The sequence below is a fragment of the Mesoplodon bidens genome, assembly GCF_964165515.1.
Source record: "Mesoplodon bidens genome assembly, chromosome: 15".
In the NCBI taxonomy this organism is placed as follows: Eukaryota; Metazoa; Chordata; class Mammalia; order Artiodactyla; family Ziphiidae; genus Mesoplodon; species Mesoplodon bidens.
The window spans coordinates 12,826,480-12,851,442 of NC_138171.1; the positions used below are offsets into that span (position 1 = coordinate 12,826,480).

At 50.3% G+C, this 24,963-nt stretch overlaps 1 protein-coding gene and 1 pseudogene across 3 annotated transcripts in view; one reads left to right on the forward strand and one right to left on the reverse strand.

The window, feature by feature from the left end:
• The window catches only part of PREX1 (phosphatidylinositol-3,4,5-trisphosphate dependent Rac exchange factor 1), a 194,495-nt gene that overhangs the window by 14,026 nt on the left and 155,506 nt on the right, over nt 1-24,963 (forward strand). The gene's annotated exons all lie outside the window — the stretch shown is intronic.
• On the reverse strand, nt 17,668-18,896 carry LOC308628444 (ADP-ribosylation factor 1-like; annotated as a pseudogene). Its single transcript has one exon. The product of its transcript is annotated as an ADP-ribosylation factor 1-like (transcript).

A 24,963-nucleotide genomic window follows, 5' to 3' on the forward strand; every position in this document is an offset into this window, starting at 1 on the left:
CTTCCTGCGCTTGTGCAGCCCCGTGGAAACCTCTCCCCTGCTTTGTTTCTCCCAAATCTAGAAGATTTTAAAACAACAACAGTAATAGCAACAACTATAACAACAACAGTAATAGCACTGCTCTTGCTCACAAGATGAGCAAATGCTGGTTGTCAAGATTCTTTGGTTGCAGGTGACAGAAAACCCAGCTTAAACTGCCTTCAGCCGAGACGGGAATTGCTTGGCTTGTGTTAAGGGAGGGTCTGTCTGTTGTCCTGGGGTGGCCTCTGATTGGCTGCCTTGAGTCATGTGCCCATCACTGAGACTGACTGGCCAGGTCTGGGTGAGGGGCCCACCTGTACCACATGGCAGTGGGGGAGCCATGGTTCCTGGAAGGAAGACTCCAGGGTGCTGGGACCAGAAGAAGGGGAGGGATGCCAGCTGGGAGCATCTCTCCTCCTCTGTGCTGGTACCATCATCCCAGATTGGAAGCCTTTACCTTCTCCCGAGTCTTGGGTCGCAGGGAACCCTGTTGTCACTTGGGCTGCCTGCAGTCCCCCGTGGCTTTTCCACATCCTACCTCAAAGCCTTGCTCATATGCTGCTTCCTCAAGAGGTCCTCCCTGACTGTTCTGGCTCTTTCCATGGATCTAATAATAGCATCAGCATCCACATGTGTGAGATGTCTTCAGTGGACATGTCTCAAGCAGCATAACCTCCCAGGAATCTGGCGGGGAAGATGTTCCAACGTTGCCTATTTTATGGATGAGGAAACAGAGGCTCAGAGAGGTTCAGCAACCAGAAAGGCTTGAGGGTCACACAGCATCCTTTTCTCTCATTGGAGGCTCCATCGTGTGTGTTTTGTCTTCTCTAAGGCCATACAACCTGGATTTGAATCCAGGTTCTGCCCCTTCTAGGTGTTGTCACCTTAGGAAAATGGCTTAACCTCTGTGTCTGGGGGAAGAACATTCCAGGCACAGGGAACAGCAAGTGCAAAGGCTCTGAGGCAGGAGCATGTTTCAGGAACAGCAAGGAGGCCAGAGTGGCTGGAGTAGAGTGAGCCAGGTGAAGCGTGAATCGGAGGTGAAGTCAGGGAGGTAACGGAAGGATGGGGGAGGCTGGTGGGCAGCTCGTACAGGGTCTTATGGGCCATTGTAAGGACTTTGCATTTTACTTTGAGTGAGGTGGGAGCCCTTGGAGCTTTTGAGCAGAGGAGGGACAGAATCTCACTTAGTTGTCACAGGATCCCTCTGGCTACCAGTGGAGAATGGACTGCAGCGGGGCAGGGTGGAGGCAGAGGAGGCTGCATGGTAGCCCAGGTGGAACAACATGGCAGCTGGGGTCTGGGGTGTTCCACAGGTGGCTAGAGGTTAGTTAATTGCCCCTCCTTTGTGTTCCTGTGTTGTTCGTTAGCTGTGTGACCTTGGGTCCTGGCTTTATCTCCTTGAGCCTCAGTTTTCACATCTGTAAAATGGGGTTAATGGTGTTACTTCTCTTATCAGGCTGTGGGCATGAGTTACACGCGATGATAAATGTAAAGTGTTTCCCGGAGTGCCTGGCACGTTGTAAGCTCTCAGCAGACATTTGTGGAATAAACCAGTGAGTGAACGCCAGGGAGTTTGGGGCTGCTCCAGCTCTGCTCAAGGCATCTACCCATGAGGTAGCCCCAGAGCGGGAAGCATCCCGTCCCCCTGCCCAACTCTACCCTCCTCCTCCCCACACAAACGGAGATTTGAATGAACAGAACCCAGAATGTTCTGGCAACAGTCGCTCCCTCTTTCCTAGTGACAAAGACATCTTTGTTATGCCTGGGTGTGAAATCCATCTCAGAAATGAGGATGGTGCAGGCTCAGGAGGCAGCTCGCGAGGAAGGGGAGGAGCTTGGGAGGAAGGCATCTCAGGGCCCTGTAGAGGGACAGCCTGCCCCCGCACAGTCATCTAGCCTCGTGTGGGTCCAGAATGCTCTTGAACTGGTAGTGCTTTGTGGAACGAGCACTATGTGGGGCCACATTTCTGCTGAGTAACCACGTCAGTCGGCATTACCTTCTGTAGCATTACCATTATCTCTCACACACAGAAAAAGTGATAATACCTAGTGCTGGTGTGCCTGCTGGGAAGTGCACAGTTCCATAGGATTGCTGTCAGGAGTATTAATGCTGCTGTCTTTTGGGAAAAATAGTCTGGCCATGTTTTCTTATTTACTTATTTTCCTTCTCGTTTCATTGAGATATAATTCACATACAGCACTATGTAAGTTTAAGGTGTACAGTGTAATGACGTGACTTACGTCATGAAATGATGATCCCAGTAAGTTTAGCGAACATCCGTCAGCTCACAGATCTACAAAATAAGAGAAGTAGAAAACATTGTCCTGGTGATGAGAACTCTTAGGATTTACTCTCTTGACAATTTTCATATCTAAAGTACAGCCGTGTTAAGGATATTTATCATGTTGTAGTCTGGCAGTGTTTTCAAAAGTGAAAACCCAGGATACCCTTTGAATCAGTTCCTTTGGGAATCTCTCCTGTAGAACCAAGAAGAAAAAGTATGTAAAGATGTCAGAAAGTTGTTTGTTCCGGTTTTGTTTATCATGGCCCTCCCCCGCACAAAAGGCAACCACTTGGGTATTCATTCGCGGAGAAAAGGCTAAGGTTTTTGCTCACCCATGGTTGGGATGTTGGGTAACTGTTTAAGAGAATGAACTAGATCTCTTCTCTTGATGTGAAGGGCTATACCTGCTGTACTGTTGAGCAAGAAAGGTTAAGTTGCGAGTCAAGTGTAGAGGGTGATCCCAGTTTTGTAGGAGAAAACCCAACAGACAAAAGACCCTCTGGATGGGTATTTACGAATGTCAAGAGAGGCACTGTAGGATGCATCCCAGGGTATTAACATGGGTGGCCTTGGGCTGAGAATGGGGAGGGTTTTAGAGAAAGATATTTTGTTTATCTTTGTATTTTTTTTTGCATTGTTCACTAGTTATAATGAACACATTATTTTTCAAATTAAGATAAACTGACAATTAAAAAAAGACAGTTCCTGGCTTCTCACTCATGTGTGGCGGACCCGTACATAACATTGGGTCATATAAACCCTCCCATGGTCCTTTGAGAATCAGGACAAAGGGGTGGTTGAACAAGATTCTGAATCCAGGCCCCTTATGTTAAATCTGGGACCCAGATTTGACCAATGGACAAAGATCTTTGCCCTTGTGGAGCTGACATCCTGGTCAGTGTAGAACTGTGCCTAGAACAGGGGTTTCCAAACAAGGGCACGTTTTGCTCCCCAGGGGACATTTGGCAAAGTGTGCAGATGTTTTTAGTTGTCATAACTGCAGAGGAAGGATGCTACTGGCATCTGGTGGGTAGAAGCCAAGGATGTTGCTAAATAACCTACAGTGCCCTAGGACCACCTCCGTGGCATGAATTACCTGGGCCTGAATATCAGTAGTGCTGAGACTGAGAACCATGGGCTAGATCAGAGTGTCTGGCACACATTAAAAGCTCAACAAATAATTAGCTGCTGTGATGAAAAGATGACATAAACAAGTCTTTGTTTGCCGCCCATCTTACAGACAAGGAAATCAAGGCTTGGAGAGGTGAGGTGCCATCACCGAGGTGGGAGTGGGATGCCCCATCCCTGGGGGAGGGAGGTGGAGTTCGGGGCTCGGGGCTGGCCTGTAGGTCCAAGAAGTGGGAGACATCGATGCTGGGGAGACTCTGGAGACCCAGGCCTGAGCTGGGTGCTGGCCACCCCTCCTGACTCCCTAGCTTGGTGCCAGCACTGTCGTCTGCCAGTCACCACGATGTCTCGGGCCAAGGTATGTTCTCAGCCCCCTCCCCATGTGTCAGTCTTTGTCACGTCCTCTGTGCTGGCAGTCCTGGAAGGTGGGGCGGGAGGGGGGGAATCCTTTTTATTTCCCCTCAGGAAAAGCTGTGTTTAGTAGCAGCACGTGGTGTCAACAGCCAGGGGCCTGATTCGGGCAGCTCTGCCAGGTGACAGCCTTTGGATTACCTTGCGACAGCCTTGTCCCTCCCCGAGCCTCAGATTCCTCAGCTGGGTGATGGAGTGGAGCGGGCAGTGCTGTATCCTCCCCTGCCTCTTTCTTGGACACAGGTGAGATGCTGGATGTGCAGCTCCTTTGTCCACAGCAGGTCATTCTAGAAGGAGGAGCTGACGTCATTATTACTCTTTATCACCTGTGGGGGTGGGAGCCCAGTGTCAGGGGGCTGGGATGGCTCCTTCCTTCTCTCCCTCTGTCATTTTATCCTCATTCTGTGATTGAGTTCGTCTTGTTCAATCACTTTAACTGCCATCCCTTTGCTGACATTTCCCAAATTTATATTTCCTACTCTGACCTCTGCCCTGACCTCCAAGCATCTGTATCCAGATGATGAGGACATCTCTCCTTGGGTGTCTAGCGGGCATGGCCAACACCCCATCTTCACCAGCTCGCCCCGCTCACAGCCCCTTCTGTCTAGGTGATGGTCCCTCCATCCTTCCACCTGCTGAGACTCATCCCTGGGGCCATCTCGATTCTGTTCTTCCTCTTACATCCCGCATCCAAACGATCAGAAAGTCCAGTTGGCGCCACTTTCAACAAGCATCCAGAGTATGGTTACTCCTCACCCCTCCGCGGCTGCCACCATGGTCTCGGCCACCATCGTTTCCTGCCGGGACTGTTGTGGTCACCTCCTCCCTGGTCTCTTGCTTTGCCCTTGCCCCGGACAGGTGGTTCTCCACACACATTGTCTGTAAGTCAGGTTACGTTCCTCCTCTGCTCAGAACCCTCCTATGACTCCCACCTCACTTGCTGTAAATGTCAAGGCATTGATGATGACCTAGGAGGCCCTTCAGCATCTGTTTTTCCTGCTCCACGTGTCTGTCTCTCTGACTTCATCTCCAAACATACCTGACACATTCCTGCCTCAGGGCCTTGGCACTTACTGTCTGCTTGCTCTAGAACACTCTCCAGGTATTCTTGTGGCTTGTTACCTCTTTGGGTCTCTGCTCTGATATCCCACTTTCTCAGTGCGACCTTCCCTGACCTTCCCATCTAAAAGCACACCTCTTCCCCATGTTCCCCCTCCCCCTTCTCCATTGCACTTGGATTTTACTTACTTGTTTGATAATTGTCTGCTCTCCCCTCACTAGAATTTAAACTCCTGGAGGGCAGGGATTTTTGTCCCTCTTGTTCCTTGCTGCTTCCAGACCTAGAACAATGTCTGGCGTACAGAGGGTGCTCAGTGAATATTTGTAGAGTGAAGGAAGGAAGAGCCACCCATGCATTGTCCCATATCTCTTGAGATTATTTTTGTATGTCAGGCTTTCTTCTAGGCATCAGGGACAGCACTAAATCAAACAATGGTTTGTGTCCTCAAGGAGTTCTAATCCAGGCGAGAGAATGGACACAAGTAATGACATTACAGTGTGGTAAGTGCTTTAACAGATATATTAGTCAGGACTCTTTGGGTTGTGAATGACAGAAACTCCAAGTCAGAGTCTTAAGGAAAAAAAAAAAAAGGCTATTATGGACTCAGTTGACTCACTAAAAATGGCTTCAGGCATAGCTGGATCCAGGTGCTCTCTGGCCTGACCCTTAGGCCATGTACCCATCCATGAACCAAGTATTGCTTATCTAGGAGCCCAGAACTCGGATTGCCTGGCTTGGGTCACGTGTTCATCCTTATCGATGGAGGTGAGGGATCAGCTTCTCCACAGGTACATGTACCAAGAGCAGGGCTCAGGGCTGACTTTCAGGAGGTCACATCTCCGGGAGCTGCGGAAAGGGTGGATTCACATAGATTCTAAGCAGTTTTTGGGGTGTGTGGCCCTGTCTGTTGCAGATGGCTGGGAGGTGGAGGAGGGGGTGCTGCAGGTTGCCTGGTGACAGGTGGCCCCCTGCCTCTCCCTGCACTTACCTCCTTTGCCCCCTTGCCCCATGCTTTGTAAGTATTTCTGGCTCGCTGCCTCTCCACTGTCCTCCCTTCCCTGTATCACAAAGGGGCTCCAGATGGTGTGGCTCTCGGGGAGTCTGCCACACAAATCTGTTGGGTTCTAATCCCCCTTCTCCCACCCCACCCACATATGCAAGGCTCTGGGCTTCTCGGATCCTATTTCGGGCCTGAGGGAGGAAGGATGCTCAGGGACCCTGATGGGCCTCACCACTCTTTCTGGCCTCTGGTGCTGGGAGGCCACTTTTTATATGAGGGTGGCTTCATAGGCCTGCCCTGGCTCTTTTGGTTCCCGGGGACACCCTGAACCAGACATGCCTGCTATTGCCTACTCTTCCTGGGGTCTAACCCAGGATGTCTCAAGTTTTACTATACATAGAACTGCCTGGGGTAGGTCTAATTAAAATGCAGATTCTGGATCAGCAGGTCTGGGGTGGGGTCTGAGATGCTGCATTTGTAACAAGCTCCCAGGAAATGAGATGCCGGTGCTGTTGGTCCAGGGACCACACTCTGAGGGGCGAGGGTCTAAAGTACTTTCTACTCCTTGGCTCGTCCCTCCCCCTCCCCAGGCTGGGTCAGATTCCCCATTGCTCTCTGCACTGCCTGTCTTCTCTCAGAGCCCTTGTCACACAGGGAATAGGTGATCTACTGATTTAGATACATTTTAAGCTCCAGGAATCTTATTTTCTAATGTCTTCATACTGTCAGGAAATACTGATTAAGGTCCTACTAGGTGCCAGGCATTGGAGAAGCAACAGAGAGCAAAGCAGACAAAATCCTTGCCCTCAAAGACCTGGCATCAAAATAGGAGGAGATGGACAATAAACAAGAAAAATCCTGCAAGTGACAAGTGCTACAAATACCGTAATACAGGGATATAAATTAGATAGTGTTGGGGGCTGTTTTGGATCTGATGATCAGAGAAAGCCTGTCTGGTGAGATGACTTTTGAACTGGGACCTCGTTGCCAAGAAGCCAGCCATGGGAGGAAGGGCAGGAGGAATTGTGTTCCAGGCGGAGGGAGCAGCCTGTGCAAAGGCCCTGGGGCAGGGATGAGCTTGGCCAGTTTTAGGATCAGCAGGGAGGCCGGTGTGGGGCTGGGGTGGAGTGAGTGAGGGGACAGTGGGTGGGGGAGGAGGTCTGAACAGCGTTGTGGGGTCTGCATCACATGGAGCCCAGGGGAGGAGCTGGGCTTTTATTCTAAGAGCAGCAGAGGGTTTTTGGCCAGGTTGTCACAGTGAATGAGTTATCTTAGAAGAATCCCTCTGGCTGCTGTGAAGAAACTAGATGGGTGGGGAGAAGGGGAGAGGAGTGGCCAAGTTCAGGATTTGGGCTGGTTTCTGAGCAGAAAGCCAGTTTCCATGTGGTGGAAACTGTTGTCTTGGCTCTCACCTACTAAAGGATCGTGCTTTGGCCAGAACGGATCCCATTAATGGACGGTTTTAGGAGCCTTCTGGGTGCTGCTGAGTGGTGGGCCGGTCTGGACTTGCTTCTGTGGAGATGGCTATTGCTGGGTGGGCGGCTGGGAGGGTCTCATCTCAACGCTTGTCAGCGAGGGGGAGGGCCCGGCTGGGCCTGGCCTCTCACAGTTTGACATCATTTATCCACACAGACATGGAGAGTTGCTGAAAGAGGGAGTGTGCCTTATCTTGCTTACATGGTTTCCATAAAACTACGCTGCATGTGATGTCAATACATAGTGATACCAATACTACTACAGCCATTAATAATAATAGCTGATACTTATTGTTTCCTTTGTAGATCATGTTCTAAGCCCTGCAGTGTGATCTCACTGATGCTCACTGTCATCTGTGAGGAGAGGACTCTTATTATCCCCATTTTACAAATGAGGGAACTGAGGCCCAGAGAAGTACAGGAACTCGCCCAAAGGCCACCCAGTTTTTAAGTGGCACATTGTAAGTTCATATTTTTAGAAAGCCTGTGACGATCTGCAGCCACAATAGTTTTGTCCCATGTCATGTATGTTAAAGGCATCGCTCTCATAAAGGTCAGTGCTAAAAGTGGACCATGGTTCCTGGGGTTGTTTTGGCCCACTCCAAGAGCCTCAGGACGTGGCGAGTGGGACCCTTCTGCCATCCGAGAGGCTCTGTGCCCTCTACTTGGTGCTGACCGTGGGCAAGTTGTGCAGCCTCCCCATCCTCAGTTTCCTCATCTGTGAAATGGGGGAGGAGGGGAGGCGAGCAAAAGCCCTGCCTCCAGGCCTGTATGGTGAGGAGTCTTTGGGGGTTTGGACAGAGGCTGGCATATGTAAGTGCTCAGTGGTTTTCAGCTGCTGTTACTTTCACTGTTACTATTATCTTTATTTTTATTGATGGGTAGAGTGGTAAATAGAGTGACCAGCTGCCTTGGTTTGCTTGAGACTGTCCTGGTTTTAAAACTGAAAGTCCCAGGCTTCCCTGTGGCGCAGTGGTTGAGAACCCGCCTGCCAATGCAGGGAACACAGGTTTGATCCCTGGCCCGGGAGGATCCCACATGCCGCAGAGCCACTAGGCCCGTGCACCACAACTACTGAGGCCACGTGCCACAACTACTGAAGCCTGGGTGCCTAGAGCCCGTGCTCTGCAACAAGAGAAGCCACGACAATGAGAAGCCCGTGCACCGCAGTGAAGAGTAGCCCCCGCTTGCCTCAACTAGAGAAAGTCCATGTGCAGCAACGAAGACCCAACACAGTTAAAAATAAAACAAACAAACAAGTAAATTAAAACAAAAAAAACAAAAAAAAACCCAAGAAAAAACCCCTAAAAGTCCCTCATCCCAGGAAGCCCCTCAGTCTTAGATAAACCAGGATGGTTGGTCACCCTCTGGTTAAAGTGCTTATAAATAAGTTTAGGCCTGCCCTGGCATCAGCTGAGCCTAGATTTGAATCCAGCTCTGCCACTTGAGCAGGTCACTTAGCCTCTCTGTGCCTCAGTTTCCCCACCTCTAAAATGGGGAGTGATTGTTGTACCTAACTCGAAGGATTTTTGTGAGGTTTAAATGTGGTCAGGAGTAAAAGGGTTTGGTGGAACAGTTACACTGAAACTACCTGGGGGGCCCAAGTGGACTGGAGAGAGGCTGAGACCACGTTGAAGGCTGGGTGTGGGTCTTCCCCTCCCCCACAGCTGGCCCCGGCTTCTGAGTCAGGCCGGCTCCATCCTCCACCACATCAAAGTTCTCCCAGGGCCCCTTTATGGCAGGGGCTGCTGGGCCCCTGGTGCAGCGGCTGATGAGAGCAAGATCCTATCTGCATGGGTGGAGGTGCCCGGCAGCGGGGAGGCAGCCCCTGCCCCTCCCACACAGGCCCTCACTGGTCCTCTTGGGGTGGACAGAAGCCTGCACGCCAGCAGGACCCCAGACAAGCTGGTCAATCTCTCTGCTCCTCATTTTCCTCCTGTCTAAATGGCGATGCTAGAGTCTCCCCATGGGGTGCACGGGGGTGCCCCTCCAGTCTTGGGCTGTGTTAACAGAATGCATCTTGGACTGAACTGGGTCCCAGATGGTGGCGTTTGAAATACCTTACTGTGAACCAACTGATGCTTTGAAAGCACACCAGCTCCAGGGCAGTGGTGGGACTGTGCTGCTCAGAGAAGGGTTACAGGGTTTATAGAAGCTGCTCTTTATTCTTAGGAGGCTACAGACAGTGTGTTGGGGAGCATCTTAAACTCGGTGGTTGCGAGGGTCTCTGTGCAGTGAGCCCCTGCCACCCCCAGCCCAGTGTGCAGGGGAGTGTTGAGAATTAAATGGAGGAAAATAAGTGGCTTCTCAATAAATGGTAGCTGCTAAGCTTTTTAAAATTAAACTTTTTGGGCTTCCCTGGTGGCGCAGTGGTTGAGAGTCCGCCTGCCGATGCAGGGGACACGGGTTCGTGCCCCGGTCCGGGAAGATCCCACATGCCGCGGAGCGACTAGGCCCGTGAGCCATGGCCGCTGAGCCTGTGCGTCCGGAGCCTGTGCTCCGTAACAGGAGAGGCCACAACAGTGAGAGGCCCGCATACCGCAAAAAACAAAAACAAAACAAAAACAACTTTTATTTATTTATGTTTACAGATTGAAGTCAGAGATCTGAAAAGATTCCAACGTAATCCCAGTAGGAGGACAGACACACAGCCCTCTGCAGACTCATTTAGTCAGATGACAGTGACTACAGGAGATACGTTTTACTGAGCACGTACTGTATGTGAAAGCCCCAAAGTCCTTTCTCTCCTCTGGGTTTGCTCCAGGGACCGACAGCATCCACAAGGGAGTTGGGACCTACTCCAGCTCCACCGTATCAGAATCTGCTCCTAACAGGCCCCCCGATGATTTCCAAGCACGCTGCAGTTTGAGAAGTGTTGGTTTGGCTGTTTTTCCCTCCTTCAGTCCCTCTGACTACCCTGTGAGGTAGAGCTCCTTAAAAAAGGGGAAACTGAGGCACAGAGAGGCTCAGTAACCTGCCCAGGCTCACGCAGCCAGTAGAGTTTCTAAGAGTCTATGACAAGAGGCAGAGGCAGGATTCGAACTCAGGCCTCCCTGCCCCAGAACCCTGCTGTTGACCATCATGTTACTGCTCAGCGGTGCAGCAGCTGAGAATGTGGGAAAGGAGTGGGTGATTCTGGCGGGGGAAGGATTGGCCTCTGGGGCACCCTGATTGAGTTGGACCTGCAGAGAGGAAGAGGTCTTGGCCAGCAGAGGGGTGGGGTGATCAGTCCCCAGAGCGAGCCTTCATTTGCCCGTCCCCGCCCGGCACCTGGTAGGAGGCCCCCGCCCCTTCTCTCTGCTCCAGCTTCAGGAGCTGTACGGAAACCCTGAAATGCAGACCCTCCTCATACTGCAGGAAGATCTTGGCTGGTCCAGTTAGTAGCCCAAGAGCTGGTCAGTAGCAGTTGGTTAGTAGTGCCTGCTTACTGTAACAGAGCATGAGGCAGCTCTTGAATTAAATGCAGTTAAAGAAGAATAGGAGCAATCTTTTGCTAATTAATCAAATCCCCCATCTTTATTGAGCACCTCCTATTTTCAAAAAATAAATTTATTTATTTTATTTATTTATCCTTGGCCTCCCTGGTTCCCCATCGCTGGGCGCGGCCCTCTCCAGTTGCGGTGAGCTGGGGCCACTGCTCGCCGCGGTGCGCGGGCTTCTCATCGCGGTGGCCTCTCCTGTTACGGAGCATGGGCTCTAGGCTTGCGGGCCTCAGCAGGTGTGGCTCGCAGACTCCAGAGCGCAGGCTCAGCAGTTGTGATGCACGGTCCTAGTTGCCCCGCGGCATGTGGGATCCTCCCGGACCAGGGCTCGAACCCGTGTCCCCTGCATTGGCAGGCGGACTCTTAACCGCTGTGCCACCAGGGAAGCCCTGTTGAGCACCTCCTGTGTGTCAGATGCTGTACTAGGTGCTGGGGACACAAGAGTGAACAAAACAAAGTCCCTGCCCTGGTGGAGCTGATGTTCTAACAGGGGGGTGACAGAGAAATAACAAGTGCAAAGGAGCTGGACCATTCCAGATTTTAACGCCTGCACGCTGGGATGGAATCAGGGTAGGGAGGATGGTGGGTGTGATGAAGAGCGACCTGGAGGAGGTTCTGCCTTCCGCTGGGCGCTCAGGAAAGGCCTGACCTAGGAGCAAAGCCATGAATGATGCACGGGAGCCAGGTATGTGACACTTTGGGGGGAAGAGAGTTCCAGGAGGAAACAGCAAGTGCAGAGACTGGGAGGTGAGAGCGAACTTGGTGAGTTTGAAGTGCAGCAGGTGCTGGAGTGGAGGGAGGGAGGGGAGGAGATCAGGTGAGGAAGGTAATGGGCACTTGGGCAGAGCCTGGCAGGTAAAGGTGAGCGGGGGTCGGGGAGGCCCTTCCTCCTGGCGCGGCGGGCAGACCTGGAGGGCTGTAAGCTGGCGGGAGTATGGTCTGATTTATGTTTTAAAAGGGACTGCTCGGGTCAGAGTGTGGAGGCTGGGCTGTAGGACCAGCAAGACTGATTGGGTGGCAGTAACTGGCAAAGGATGGTGGCAGCTTGCACCAGGAGGTGGTACAAAGAGAGGGCGACAAATTCAGGATGGTGATAGAGCTGGCTCAGACTTGAATGGGTGGCGGAGGAATGTGGGAGGTGAGGCTTTTCAGCAGAGGGGAAGTTAGACCTTGACTGGCGTAACCTGGAAGGCTTCCTGGAGGAGGTGTAGGCGGTCAGGATGGGCGTTACAGGCTAGGGGACATTCTGGCAGTAGAAATCCATGAGCAGGGGCCAAAGTGGGTTCATGTGAAGGGCAGTGGGTTCATATGGCTTATGTAACCTCCTTCCCACCCTTAAAGGTCACCGGCTCAGAGTTGTCCCTGGGGTTTCCAAGCTAGAGAAGGGATTAAGGGTCAGAGGTTTAGGTCGCCCCCTTGAGGGCAGGCAAGAAGACAGCTAAGGGAAAATCAGGACACCCAGGCAGTGGAGTTTTGAGGCTCTTAGCCCTGGCCCTGGCTGGACGGCAGGCCTGTCACCCACTGTTCCTGGGCCTCGGTTTCCTCAAGCATCAAGTGGGGTACCAGGGAGGTGCAAAGCGAGCCTGCGGCAGCCTGGCAGGTTGGAACAGAGGTTGCCATTCCAGGGCCTGCCGCCCCCGTGCCAGGGCCCAGAGCAGCTTGGTTTGCAAGGCGGCACTTTCTGGGTGAGAACAGAGTTTTTGAGGAGGTTGTGGAGGGGGGAGGAAGGGGGGCCCTTTCTTTTTTCTCTCTGGACAGATCATTGAGGAGGAGCGGGCACACAGAGGGGCAGTGAACAGAGACAGCGCTGTGGGCCTCTTTTTTGGGGGGCGGGGAGGGGAGAGGGAGCTAGGTCAGCTGTATGGGCCACTTAATACCCATGAACTTGCAATTAAATGCGGAAGTGGGAGACAAGGGGGTGGTCAAAGGGGATATTGTTCCGGCTCCGGAGAGGAGGGCGGCTGGAGCCCTGGGGAAATGGCCAGCTTCCAACATGAATGGGCTTCAGTGTCCTAGGGGGGCTGGAGGGGGCAGGGGGCCGTCATTTGGCCCTTTGTCCTGTTCTGCTGGACCCGGCCACAAAGACCAGCTTGATTCCCGTCTGGTTTCTTTTGGGGGGCTGAGGGGGAGGGGGTGCCTCGACCCCAGCTTGGCCCCCTCCCAGGACCCCAAGCAAAGTGTCCCTCTAGCCATGAGGGGCTCTCTAGAAATCCCCCTCACTGTGATTGAACTTTGTTTTTTCCTGAAAATTTTTTAATTTTAATTTTTTTAGGCATGTCTTACATGCAAATGTTTTTAGGCATGCAAAAATTAGGCACCTAATTTTTTTAGGTACAATATTAAGTGTACAGCTTGATGAATTTTTACATGCAATTTATCTGTGTAACCTTCACCCACATCAGCTAGTAAATATTGCCAGCACCCCAGAGGGTGTTCCCTCCCAAGTCAGTATCCCTCAAAGTAACTACTGTTCTGATTTCAGTCATCACAGATTAGTTTTGCCTGCTTTTGAACTTTATGTAAAGTAGAATCATACAGTATATGCTCTTTTGTGCCTTTTAATTTTTAAAATATTATAAATATACATGTATACATAACTATATATGTATATATGTGTGTACCTAAAAATTATATATATGTATACTATATATTATTTTTATATGTATTGTATGTAATCATTTCCATGATTCAAATTAAAAAGGCATAAGTAATGCAGATTAAAAAGTCAGCCTCCCAGAACTATGGAGACAGTGAAAAAATCAATAGTTGCAAGGGGTTGGGGTATGTGGAGGAGTGAAAAGGTGGAGCACAGAGGAGCACAGTGGAACTGCTCTGTGTAGTGGCATAGTGATGGTTGCATGTCATTATGCATTTGTCCAAACCTGTAGAATGTACACAACATAATGTAAGCTATGGATTCTGGGTGATTCTCGGTAATGTATCAGTGCACGTTCATTGATTGTAACAAATGCACCGCTCTGGTGGGGGACGCTGATAATGGGGAGGCTGTGTGTGTGTGGGGCAGTGGGTAGAGGGGACATTTCTGTACCTTCTGCTCCATTTTGCTGTGAACCCAAAACTACTCTAAAAAAATAAGTCAAAAAATAAAAGTCAGCCTCCCCAAAGCTAGCCGCTGACCTTGGGCCCTTCAGATAGTCTGGACACACCCCTTTTGTTACACGAAAGTGATGGCTTGTTGTACTCACATTTCTGCACTTGGCTTTGTCCCCCTTTTCACCCTGTATCCTGGAGGTTGTTCTATAATAGCACATAGAATTCCGCTGGATGGATGCGTGGTGGATTTTTTTAAGCTGGTCTCCTCTTGATAGACACTGAGGTGGTTCCCATCTTTCGCCATTACAAACGATGGTATGACAGATGCAGACTACTTCACACCTGTAAGTTCATTCATTTCTGGGAAGGGAACTTCTGGGTTAAAGGGTATATACATCTGTTTTAGTATTTATTTATTTAATTTTCCCTTCCAGTTTTATTGAGATGTAATTGACCTACAGCACTGTGTGTTAGGTGTGCAGCATAATGATTTGACTTACATCCATCATGAAATGATGACCAGAATAAGTTTAGTGAACACCCATCATCTCCGGCAGATACAAAACAAAAGAAACTGAAAAAAATGTTTTTCCTTGTGGTGAGAGCTCAGGATTTACTGTCTTAACAACTTTTATGAATAACATACAGTGGTGCTCATTGTACTCATCATGTCGTTCATTACATCCCTAGTATTTGTATATCTTATAAGTGGAAGTTTGTACCTTTTGACCCAATTTTCTCTCTTACCCCCTGCCTCTGGTAACTATGAATCTGATCTGTTTTTCTGTGAGTTCCCTTTTTGAAGTATAATCGACCTGCAGCACTATGTTAGTTCCTGGTGCACATCGTAGTGATTCAGTATTTCTGTACATTACCAAGTGATCACACCAAAGGGTCTGTCCATGTGTAATTTATCACTCATCTTTAATTACATGACAGATATGAATGCAAAATCTCCTTGTAGAAAATTACAGACAAGGGAACCTTTTCCTTCCTATCCCTGGTTGCCCCCACCTCCAGTGTCTCTTGTTACTAGTCTACGGTGCAGCGTTCCAGATCTTTCCCTGTGTGTTTGTGTCGTTGACGTACATAAACATGAACCTGTGGAAAAGACAGGGTGTGTTTTTAAGTGTGTGCATTTGTTTAAGTAAAAGGCCTCAAACCGAGGCCATGTTTAAAGCTGTAGGCTCCGGAGCCAGGCTCCTGGTTTAAATTCTAGCTCCGTCCCTTTACCTCCTCCCTGAGGGTAATCTTTTGCGATCACCCAGTATTCCGCAGCCTTGTTCACTGTCTGGGGGATCTTTTTATGTTGTTTTGCACACTTCCAGCTCATTCCTTCTAACTTCTGCCTACTCTTTCACAGGACGATTATACTGGAGTTTATACATCCGTTCCCCTCTTAATAGGTATCTAGGTGGTTCTTTTTCTTTTATATTAGGAATTCTCAACCTTCACGTAATTGATGGTTTGGGCTGCGTAATTGTTTGGTGTGGGGGGCTCTCCTGTGCACTGTAGGGTGTTTAGCAGCATCCCCGGCCTCTACCCACTAGATGCCAGTAGCAACCCCGCCCCCCCCGAGTTGTGACAACTGAAAATGTCTCCAGACATTGCCAAGTGTAGTGCTGAGAAGTGCTACAGGGAGCATCGTTCTTCAAGCCTCCCTGTATGCCTGGGCAATGGCATCATTATTGTATTGCTATCTCACAGATAAGGAAATGGAGGCCCAGAGAGGTTGAGTCATTTGCTTAAGGTCACACAGCAAATACATGGCAGAACCAGGATTTGAGTTCATGCTTCTTCCCATTTTGAGGGCACCCACAAAGTGCCAGGCATGGTTCTAGGCTGAGCTGGGTGTTTAATGGGTGCCAGCACCGACCCAAGCCCCTGCCCTCATAGAGCTAGCATTCTTGTGGGAACAGCAGACAGTAAGCTAGTCATCTTAACAGATACCTGACTCATCTGGTGGTGGTTGATGGGTGAGGGTGAGGAGATAGAGAGTCACAATAACAATGCCACATGACATTTAATGATATTTTACAGTAATAACTGATGTTTAGTGAGGGTTTAAATACAGTTACCATTCTAAAGAGTTTCACAGGATTGACTCATTGAATCCCCACCAAAAACCCCTATGACATACCATTAGTCTTATTCTCTTATTGCAGATAGGGGAACTGAGGCACAGAGGTATTGAAGTCCTTTGCCAGGAAGTGGCAGGGCCGGTACAAGGACCTGGGCTGCTAGAACTCTTAACCATTGGGCAGGCCGCCCTCATGCCTACTCTAGGACCTACTTCCTGGGTGGTCGTGAGGGTCACCTGCCCTAAGAGTGTGACTCAGTGTGGTTTGCATGGAGATAAGGACAGAAACTGAGAGTAAACGTTTAAAGTTTTATAGCAATTTCACAGAGTAATTTTATGCCAGTTTAGTCCAGTACTAGAAAAATTAGGCATGTAGTCTGCCTTTTTACTTTGTTTTTCTAGTAATTCACTTTTATTGCAATTTTCGGAAGTATTAGTCTCAAACGGATTAGAAATTAAAGACAAAAATAGTTCTTCCCAACAGATAGTTGGAGGAATGCTGTGTTAGGATGGGGAAAGTGCTAAGAGCAGGCCCTGGCCCATGGTATGACCTCCATAAATGTGAGCTTTATTATTAATCTGTTGTTCTGACATTTGGTTCTCTCCATATAAGCTCCTTACCGCTGGGAGCTAGAATGAGCTGAGGGATCTTCTTCCCATTTAATGGATGAAAAAATTGAGGCCCAGGCAGGTTAGGTGTTTAGGATTGGCTGGCAGGGTCTAGATGCTTGGGGATGTTTTCTTTGCCGACCCTGCCTGGGCCATGATTTTCATGCCCCTCTCCAACCCAGGCAGCTGGATAGGCCCTGACCTGCAGGCTTCCCCGTGGACGTGCAGTTGGCCAACAGCCTGGAGCCCTGGTTAAGCAGGTCCTAGAGAGAGACTGGGCTTCTCTGGGGACTGTAGGCGGCTGGGGCCCCTCATCAGCCCCTCTCTTTGTCTCCGTGGCCATGACAACCTGGCTGGACGCTTGGCACATCCAAGCCCAGCCCCCAGCCTGACCAGCCGGCTTCCTCCTTGGCTGAGGCTGCCCTGGCAGGCTGCTGCCTGGCTGGGGGAGCCTCCCCTCAACCCCCATTCCCCTCTCTCCCACTGATGGGGGCTCCTGGGCAGGCCTGATGTTGCCATTTCTTTTTTTGTTTTTTGTTTTTTGTTTTTTTTGATTACTAATTGTGTATTGAAAGCAGTAAGAGGTTCCACGACACCAAATAAACCTGTTCTGAGGTTTTCCCCAAGATAAAGTTTAACAGCTTGAGCTTCTTCAGTGTTTATCAAAATACAAAAGAAAAAAGTAGAGGTTATCATTTTTCGATGGCAAATCTGACCCTCGCAGGCTGAGGGAGTGAAAGCACACGTAGACAGGGGCTCCGAGGGACTGGGGCTCAAGGATGACCACCGCGCTCCTGCTGGTGAGACTCCAGAGAGCCCGGAGCAGGCAAGCAAGGGGACTGCAGGGCTCCCGCTCAAACCAGAGCGTTCCAGCCAAAGTGCCCATGCTGACCCCAGAAAAGGCTGGGGTTCCTCCAAGGGGTCTGAGAGCGGTGGCCCATCTCCTGGGCAGCCACATAAGCACAGATAGAAGCACAAACGTTATGGGGTGTGGGATGACCCAAGACAGAGCAAATCACAGGGACCCTATTGTGACCATGCAAAATGGATCATAGCCCCGTTTCACGTTCCCAACGGGAAACAGACCACTGGTGGACTGGACTCAGGCCATTACTGCAGAACCTACACTAGACACATTTCTCCTTTCTGTGTGTTCACGTGTTCTCCTTATCTTGTATTTGTAACTATTTTTAAAAAATGCACTGAGTTTGGGTTAAAAACCAACCACCAAAATGGATCTCAACACAGATGTAAAGCCCAGAAGAGGAACATGGGGCTTTTCTGACACAGCGACTCCTGGATGACCCGTGTGCCTAAAATCCCTCTCAGTACTAAATAGTGGGTTGATTTTCTTTTTACAAAAAAAAAAAAAGCTGAGTAATATTGCATAGGAGTACCAGAAACTGCCTCATTGGAAACAAACACTATTTACATTAAATAAAAACCCAGTTGCAGGCTGCGTCTGCACATTTACAGCATGGTGAAGCACACTGTGACCGACCATGGAGACAGCTTCTGGCACTCACACCCCAGGGGCACGTTTGCCACATGGGAGTAAAGCGAGAGCAGAAGGAGGGAGTGTGAGGGGAGGAGAGAGGAGTTCAGCTCACTTCTGGTTCCGGAGCTGACTGGACAGTCGGTCCAGTCCCTCATAGAGCCCGTCCCCGCTGGTGGCACAGGTGGCCTGAATGTACCAGTTCCTGTGGCACAGAGAGTGCAGACCCAGCTTGTCCGTGACCTCAGCTGCATTCACGGCATTGGGGAGGTCCTGTTTGTTAGCAAGCTCTGAGCAGAACGGCGTCCCTGAGCGCGTCTTCTGCCAGCAGCCTCCTAAGCTCCGCTCGAGCCTCATTCACACGTTCTCTGTCATTGCCGTCGACCACGAAGATGAGACCTTGTGTGTTCTGGAAGGAGCGGTGCCACAGAAGCCGGATCTTGTCCTGGCCGCCCGCGTCCCACACAGTGCAGCTGATAGTCTTGTATTCCACGGTTTCCACGTTGAAGCCTATAGTGGGAATGGTGGTCACGATTTCACCCAGCTTCAGTTTGTCCAGGGTGGCGGTCTTTCCCACAGCATCTAGGCCCACCGTGAGAATGCGCATTTGTTTTTTGCCGAAAAGGCCCTTGAAGAGGTTTGCAGAGGTATGCCCCACGCTGTAGACCTGTGGGAGCAACACTGGCCAGAGAAACCCTCGGCGGCCGCGGCGCTGGTGCTTCCATGTCACGTGGGAGGGACCCCCAAACTCAGGCCTCTGGGGGGTCCTCCCTCTGCACCCGGGCCTCTTGGCTGCTGGCTTCGAGCACACTGCTGCTGGCTTTGTGTTCATTCTCCCCATCTGCTTTCTGTCCCCAGCCCCGCCTCCAGCTTCCTCCTGAGCTCTCTGTCAACCCGGGTCTGTCCCTTCCAGCCCCTTCCTTCTGCTTTTCCTCCTCGGTCATATCCTCTGTTTCTTTCTCTTTGTCTCTCCCTCTCTCTGTCTGGCTTCTAATGCATCATCATGTGCACATTGGTCCCTGCATCTGAGAATGGGGCTGCCTCAGAGACCCCCAATGCAAGGGCATCCTTGGGGACCCTTCTGTGCTCAGAGAAAGGACTGCACTTTCTAGGTGCTTGTTTGCAGAAAAGCTGCAGCTCCAGCCGGCACCAGCCCAGTGAGATCCTGCTGCCCCAGATGGGGTAAGGATGGTCTTCCCATCTTGCGAGGGAGGAGTTTCTGTTGTCCCATGGAGGGGTCTTCCAGGTGAGGGAGGGGTGGTCCTCCCACCCTGTGAACAAGAGGCTTCTCTTGTCTCGTGGGGTTTCCTCCTGCTGAGGGAGGTGATCCTCTAACCCGGTGAGGTAGTCTTCCTGCCTGGTGAGTAAGGCATCCTCCTCTAATGGGACGGTCCTCCTGGTCAGACCCTCTTAGGAGGAGGTGGGCTGCTGAGCCCCCTTGCTCTGACATTTGAGCCAGCCGTGTGAAGGGCTTGGACTCAGAAAACCCAGAATGTTTTCTTCCCGTGCACCTGGGAGAGGGCCACTTCCCACTGTGGGTCGTTAAAGTCATCATTTATTAATGGCCACAGCTGTCCCTATAGATATGAATAAATAATGTTCCACTACAATGCCCTCGTCTTGTAGGATCCTTGAAGACCTTAGAGGGATCTAGATAAGAGTCATCTCAGTCTGGCCTTTGACTGGAGCTCAGAGAGAGGAAATGATTTGCCTGTGTGAGGTTACAAACCCAGATGCCCATGGGTTGACAGGTAGAGTAGCCAGGTATAGGAAAAATTATGTCACCTCACCATCTGTCTTTTTGTTTCTCTTGTTTCAGCATCAGCCTGGATATCTTTAATCTCCGTGTGCCTTGGTTTTTTCATGTATAAAACAGAGATAAGAATATTTGTCTCATAGATGTTTCTTAAAAATTTTTTAAAATTGAGATACAACTCATACACTGCAAAATTTACCGTTAACAGTGTCCATACCACCGGCTTTTATATAGTCACAAGGTTGTGCACCATCACTGCTTTCTAATTTCAGAACATTCCATCACCCCAAGAAGAAACCCCAAACCCATTAGCAGACCCCCTCCATTCTTTCCCTCCCCCATCCCTGGCAACCATCGATCTATTTTCTGTCTCTACAGATTTGGAATTACACAATGTGTGGCCTTTTGTATGCGGCTTCTTTCACTTAGCATGACTTTTTCAAGGTTCATCCATGTTGTAGATGTGTCAGAATTTCATTCCTTTTTATGGCTGAATATTAGTCCATTATTGGATATATCACCTTTTTTTATCCATTCATTAGTGGATGGACATTTGGGTTGTTTCCACTGTCTGGCTATTATGAATAATGCTGCTATGAACATTCGTGTACAAGTTTTTGTACAGACATAGGTTTTCACTTTTCTTGAGTATGTATACACCTAGAAGTGGCCTCATGGGTTTCTTGGGAAGATTAAATGAGCCCTTAAAAATACAACTCTTGGGACTTCCCTGGTGGTGCAGTGGTTAGGAATCTGCCTGCCAATGCAGGGGACACAGGTTCAAGCCCTGGTCCAGGAAGATCCCACGTGCCATGGAGCAGCTAACCCCTGTGCCACAATTACTGAGACTGCACTCTAGAGCCCGTGAACTACAACTGCTGAGCCCACGTGCCACAACTACTGAAGCCCACACACCAAGAGCCTGTGCTCTGCAGCGAGAGAAGCCACCGAATGAGAAGCCCACGCACCACAACGAAGAGTAGCCCCCACTTGCTGCAACTAGAGAAAGCCCGCGTGCAGCAATGAAGACCCAATGCAGCCCAAAATAAATAAATAAATTTATAAAAAAAGGAAAAAAAAAGTACGACTCTTTGGACAGGTCCGGGCAATAGCAAGTGCTGTATGTGTACTAGCTCTTAGTATTACAAAACAGTACCTCAAGCCTTTGGCCTTGATGTTGGAGAGACAGCGATGCTATTGAACACTTATTGAGTGCTTACTGGGTTCCAGGCACCTGTCCTATTGGGTGGCTGCTCTTTTACAGATGAGGAAACTGAGGCACAGAAGCAGTAATTGGCCCACGATCACACAGTGAGGACATGGCAGAGCTCAGATAGCAGTGAGCCTGGCGGGCGAGCTCCAGAGACCATGCTACTGACCCCATGCCTCCTGGAGGACCGGAGGTCCCGTGTCCCACGTCCCGTGTAAAGGGGCAGCTGCTCCTTATCCCCGAGCAGCAGTTCCCGTGTGGGAACACAAGCCCAGTGTTGCCAGATCTCCTGACTTTTTAAAGATGTTTTCCAACAGCCGGAAATGTGGAGCTTTGTGTATGAAATCACTCGAGTTTTAAAAGTTGGCAACTCAGTCATATTTTTAACAAACACTATGTTGGCCAAACAAAACACGTCTGTGGGCCAAGCCCATGGGTTGCCAGTTTGCACACTCTGCCCTTGGGGCAACTTGTTGGGTGGGGAGGGGGCGTCGCTGGGCCCCCGACCTTGACTGCGGCCATTTCTGGACCTTCCCTGGGGGTTTCGGGCTCATGTCTGTGCCAGTCGTGTTTAAATCTGGCCCCTCACTGGCATGGTGGGCTTGGTGAGGGCCCCAATGGCATCTGGTCATTTGGGATCCCTGCCTCTCACCCGCAGGGTCATGAAACCATGGCTCGCTCGTAACGGGTGCTCGCTGTACAGCCGCTGCCTTTGACTTCAGGAGTTAACTACCTTTCTACAGCTGGAAGCCCCCTGGCGCATCAGGGCCTGGGATCTAGAGTCAATCTCTGGTTCCAACCCCAGCCCTGCCCCTTCCCAGCTGTGACCTTGGGCAAGTTGTTTAACCTCTTGGTGCCTCCGTTCTCTAATCTGTACATCCACAAAATGGGGCTAATCCATTATTTCAGGAATTAATACATTGCTGGTATCAGGGTGCATGTGGAGCCTGGCTGGTTGCAGCAGCATAAAGTAGTGACGTGGGTGTAGGCTTGGGAGCCGGACTCCCTGGGTTCGAATTCCAGCTCTGCCACTCACCAGCCGCATGATCTCGGGGCAAGTGACTGCCTCCGTGTTTCAGTTTCCTCATCTGTCAAATAGGGGTAATAATACCTACGTTATGGGGTTGATGTAGCACGTAGGACAGTGCCTGGTGCATGGCAGGAACCCAGTAACATCAGCCATCGTTAATATTACACACACACACAATCTCAGACAGACGTGCAGACAGATGCAGTAACCACCAAGCCTCTGCCATCTGGCAGAAACAGCGCGAAGGTGCCTATTTCCGCGTGCGTTTCTCTGTGTGTTTACTGCAGGGAGTGATGTTAGCGTGTGATGCGCAGGCGTGAATCTGCATGGGCCTGAGCTAGTTAGCGGGGGCGCTGTTTTCTGCATAGGCATCGCCATGCATTAGTAGAGGGTGTACATTATGTGTGCATGTGCTCGCTCTCTCCTTGGCACCTTTCCGGAAATAAACACACGCTGGGGTTCTCGGGCAGTGAACCCAGCCACCTGAGCAGCCAGTGATGTTTGAGCTGATTGGGGAGGGCAGGTGGCCACAGGTGGTGGGTGGATGGAGGAAGTGTTTGCTGCTCCTGAGGTCGGGATGTGGCAGGGAAAGTGTTGGGGGTGCTGAGGGCCGGGCTGTGGGCCGTGGGTGTGACCCTGCTGGCCGTGGCCTTGGGGGAAGGCTCCACGATTTGACTTTGACCCTTTGGGCAGTCAGCGCAGGTTTGGCAGGCCCAGCCGACTCTGAGTCTTTCTCTGCTTCTCCTCACCTTCCCTTTCTTCTCTGCGGCATATTGCAGGCACTAATTTAGGCAAAAGCCCCTTGGAGGCTAAGAAAAGCTGAAGCACGCAGAAGTCGCAGAGCAGAATTTAGCTATCTGGAGAGGCAGCCTGGGCTCCTGAATTTAGCCTCTTTTTCTCCCCCAGCCCATGTTCTTTTTTCCCTGTTAAACCTCTCAAATTACCTTGCTGCCCACTGCCCTCCTTTTCCCATCGAGCCTGGGGGCTGTGGAGGCCTTTGTTCACCTCTTTTCTCTTTCATTCTTGGAAAACTTTCTGGGGAGGCCAGTGGGACTTCAGGCTGCTTTTGAAAAGGTGAAGTGGTGAGATTTGGGGTCATTTTCCTGTCCTGGTCTGAGGATGGATTCAGTTAGTTTTTCTTACTATTAGCTGATACATATCAAGCTGTGTGCTGGGCATTCGACACCCATGAGCTCGCTTATTCCTTCTGACACCTTAATGGAGGTAATTCTTATTGTTTCATTTTACAGATGAGGAAACTGAGGCACAGAGGGGTTATGTCACTTGCCCAGGGCCCCACAGGGAGGAGAGGCTGAACCAGGATGTGGCCCAGCAGTGTGGTTCTAGGGCTCTGGCTACTCACCACAGCACTGTGCTTCCTTTGCTGACGGGTTAATTCAGTATATTTTTTGAGCCCCTACTATGTGTGTGGCCCATTTTTCTCCTTCTTTCCTCCCTTTCACTTCATTCTTTTTCTCCTTCCCTCCCTCCTGTTCATGCATCCATCCACCTATCCATCCATCCACCTATCCATCCATCCACCTATCCATCACTCCAGCCACCCATCAATCCATCCATCCATCCATATATATCTATCCACCCGTCCATCCATCCATCCATATATATCTATCCACCCATCCATCCATCCATCCATCCACCCACCCATCCATCTACCCATCCATCCACCCACCCATCCATCCATATCCATCCATCTACCCATCCATCCATCCATCCACCCATCCATCACTCCACCCATCCATCCATCCATCCATCCGTCCATATCCATCCATTCATCCATTTATCCATCCACCCATCCATCCGTCCATATCCATCCTCTGTCCTATCCGTCCATCCACCCATCCATCCATCCATCCATCCATCCACCCACCCATATCCATCCATCCATGTCCATCCATCCATCCCCCTATCCATCGCCCTATCCATCCATCCACCCACCCATCCATCCATATCCATCCATCCATCCATCCATCCTTCCATCAATCCATCCATCCATTAGTGTTTCCTAAGACTTACTGCAATATCAGTCTCATGATTTTTGTCATATTCATATACCGGCTACAACATGGTTTATATAATATTTTTACTTAATCTGACCCTCCTTCCTTTTTTAAAACTTCAGTCTCCTCTTTTTTTTTTTTAAATAGTTTTAAAATATATTTATTTATTTGGCTGTGCCAGGTCTTAGTTGCAGCATGCGGGATCCTTGATCTTTGTTGCGGCATGTGGGATCCCCAGTTGTGGCACACAGGATCTTTTAGTTGTGTCATGCAGCTTCTTCGTTGTGGCATGCGAACTCTTAGTTGCGGCATGTGGGATCTAGTTCCCTGACCAGGGATCAAACTCGGGCCCCCCCACATTGGGAGCGTGGAGCCCCTGCCACTGGCCCACCAGGGAAGTCCCTAAAACTTCAGTCTGCTCTTAAGCAAGGGTGTTCATGACTCATGGATTTGATAGGAGAGTCATAGTTACTAAGATCAAGATAAAAAGTATTCTTGAGTGCTGCCCCTAGGTCACCTCTCCCCACCCTTGCTGGGCCCACCGGGAGAATCCTGTCACGAGGTGAGACAAAGCTCGCAGCTCCACGCCAGGCCCAGGGTGGCTGGGTGTCTTTCTGACCAGAACTTCCCAGCTGGAGGACAGCGGGGAGGGTGCCATGCTGTGGTAAAGAACTCTGGGAGGCCACCAGAGATCACCTCTGGCTGGAGCGTCAGGGAGAGGTGACATTTGAGCTGGAACCCAACATAAGAGTTTAGATTTTGATTCTTTAAATATTTTTCTAGTTCCTGGTATGAGTGTGTGCTGGGCATACGTGGTTAACGGGAGCGTTATTCCTGACCTTGTCG